The sequence below is a fragment of the Octopus bimaculoides genome, chromosome 20 (genome assembly GCF_001194135.2).
Source record: "Octopus bimaculoides isolate UCB-OBI-ISO-001 chromosome 20, ASM119413v2, whole genome shotgun sequence".
NCBI classification, from domain to species: domain Eukaryota; kingdom Metazoa; phylum Mollusca; class Cephalopoda; order Octopoda; family Octopodidae; genus Octopus; species Octopus bimaculoides.
In genome coordinates, this window is record NC_069000.1 from 10,099,990 (window position 1) to 10,102,962 (window position 2,973).

Genomic DNA, 2,973 nt, shown 5'->3' on the forward strand with positions numbered 1-2,973 from the left:
AAAATAAAAAGGGCTACTACTAGCTATGATAGAATGTATATTAGCCTTCTGATATTCTTTGCATTCAATAATGCAAACAGTAACCAGTGTATTAAACATGTGAACCTTAGCTTTAATTATATTCTTTTCTCCTCTAGGCACAAGGCCTGAAATTTTGGGGGGAGAGTGGGGAGGCCAGTCGATTAGATTGACCCAAGTACACAACTGGTACTTAATTTAATGACCCCAAAAGGATGAAAGGCAAAGTTGACCTTGGTGGAATTTGAACCCAGAACGTAAAGACAGATGAGATACCGGTAAGTATTTCGCCCTGCGTGCTACCATTTCTACCAGCTCACTACCTTATCTGTAAATACTCTTTTCTACTCTAGGCACAAGGCCTGCAATTTTTGGGGAGGGGGCCAGTCAAAGTTGACCTTGGCGGAATTTGAACTCAGAACATAAAGACAGACACCCCAGCCGGCATAAAGGCTAGATGGAACTTCTATTTCTCCGTTCAGCTTTGTCATATCTACAGCGTTCAATATCTCATCACGTTTGGCCCTACGGCTTTTTAATGTTGTTTTCACTGTCCAATTTTTCCTGGTTTATGTTTGCTACCTTGGAATCCTCTGTTTAGTGGGTTAATCCACTACTCAGGAAGAAACTATTCTAAGAGTGCGTCCTGCCTTATCTTCGAAATGCCTGGTTTTAGAATAGAGGCAGCTGATGAAGGAATAATTCCATAAGAGGCTTGTTTGTTTTCCTGTGTTCATTCTGTTGTCTGTAAACAAAGTCCGTTTTGTTATTATGTCCCCGTTCATTTTTCTAACATCCTGTACCCGGATATGCATCTATATATACATGTAGATGTAGGCATGTACATATATGTATGTATACATGAATATGCTTATATATCATTTATATATATATATATATATGTATATATATATATATGACAAGCTTCTTAGCAGTTTCTGCCTATCAAATTGACTTGCAAGACTTTGAACAGCGTAGAAGGCACTTATCCAAGGTGCCATGCTGTAGGACTGAACCCAGAACCATGTGAACATCTGGCTGGGAAGCAAACACCTTACCACATAGCCATGCTTGCACTTATTCTGAAGACTTTTCTTTTTTCCATCCCCCTGTTAAATAATCTGAGCTGAAATGTTGCAGGTGTTGTTAACACTGCCTTCACCTCTTCAATGTTAATAAAATAAATACCAATCAAGGACCAGGATCATTCTAATATAATTGATTATAGAGCCCTAGCCCCACCTGACCACTACTACCTGCCCAACACGCACACACACACACACACAAATAAAAAAAAACAAAAAGGAGAAGATAAAGCGGTCTCGTGTCTCTGCTACAAATCATTATAATTTAAATTTTCAGAAGACTATTTCCCACCCCTATCGCCACCTTTCCAACTTCAAAATATCTGGTTTATTTATTTTCCCATTTTGAGGATATTTTCAGTTTCGATATGTGAACATAGATCACTTGAAATAATGAAGTAAGATATTACAAAACAGCCATTCTTTTTATTAAGTGACAGCTTTACAGTGAGGGGAAACAGGTTAATGGAAAAGATAAATTACAAATATATTTATTTCTTAAAGGAAGACAAAAAAACAAAAACAAAAAAACATGATTGACAGTTGATTAAAGTTGTTTACAAGCGAGCGTGTGTGTTTTGTGTCGAGAGTTGTAGGCACAAGCACGGTTTTTGTGTTGCCGAGAAGTTTTGTTTCTTATAGAATGTAGTTTCGGATTTGGCATTGCCCCATGCAGCTTCTTTGGACAAGTGTCTTGTCTTACAGTTCCACATCCTAGGGTTCACCAATAATTGATAACTTACGAATGGAATTTTGTTGATGGAAACTCAGAACAAGTTCACTGAGTCTGTTTATGCATGTGTACAGACACACATGTAGGCACAGACATGGCCGTGTGGTAAGAAGTTTGCTTCCCAACTACATGGTTCCAGGTTCAATCCCACTGCATGACTCCTATGATAGCGTTGGGTTGACCAAGGCCTTGTGAGTGGATTTGGTAGACAAATTTAGAATACATTTTCCATACTGGCATGGGTTGGACAGTTTGATAGGAGCTGACTAATTGAAGGGCTGCTCAGGTTCCATGCCTGTTTTGGCATGGTTTCTACGAATATACTGGGATGTTGTTTTATAGCCAGATGTTTTTTTTTCTGTTGCTTACACAAATTCACAGGTTCAGAACCAGTGGATAATTTTTTGACCATTAAAGGATTCAATTATATATCATGCACATGATCCCTTAATCTAGGGGAAAATTGACTTGCATGAAAGAGGTGTATTGTGTAAAAAAGGCTATGCACTGCTTCTCTATGCCATCATGTTCTGCCTGTTATCTTCTCTGATAATGCAACTTGCATCATTCTAGACAATCACTACCTTACAAAATAACATAATTCACACCGAATCAATAAAGGAGCTTCAAAGTGGTAGTCTGACCTGCTAGAAATAGCAACCAAATCTTCATTCCAATTTCAATTTAACACCTTAAGATAAAGAATGCTGGAACATCTTTGATAATAAACCTACTTCATCTGGATTGTCATGGGGCTAAACAACAACACAACAACAACAACAACAACAACAGCAGCAGCAAAGACAACAACACAGATGGAACATATTCTACATCGCAAAAGCCAAAAACAACACTAAAAGTAACATCAGAGACAACGAAACGTAGTAGAGTACTAACGCAATCATATACACCCAAAGATGTGTATACATCACAGGAGCACAGAGGAGCACCAGGTGTTGTAATAAAAGCATGCATGAATCAGAGGAAGGAGAGGCAAAGGTGAGATGAAGGAAGAGGTGAAGTGAGGGGGGGGCAGGAGGAGGAGGTGATGGAGGGTGGCAGGAGGAGGAGGATGGTGTTGGTGGTGATGATGATGATGATGATGATGATGAACAAGTACTGAGAAAGTTTAGAAGT

At 38.9% G+C, this 2,973-nt stretch overlaps 1 protein-coding gene across 7 annotated transcripts in view; it reads right to left on the reverse strand.

The window, feature by feature from the left end:
* Positions 1–2,973, reverse strand: part of LOC106875384 (uncharacterized) — a 427,703-nt gene that overhangs the window by 100,716 nt on the left and 324,014 nt on the right. The gene's annotated exons all lie outside the window — the stretch shown is intronic.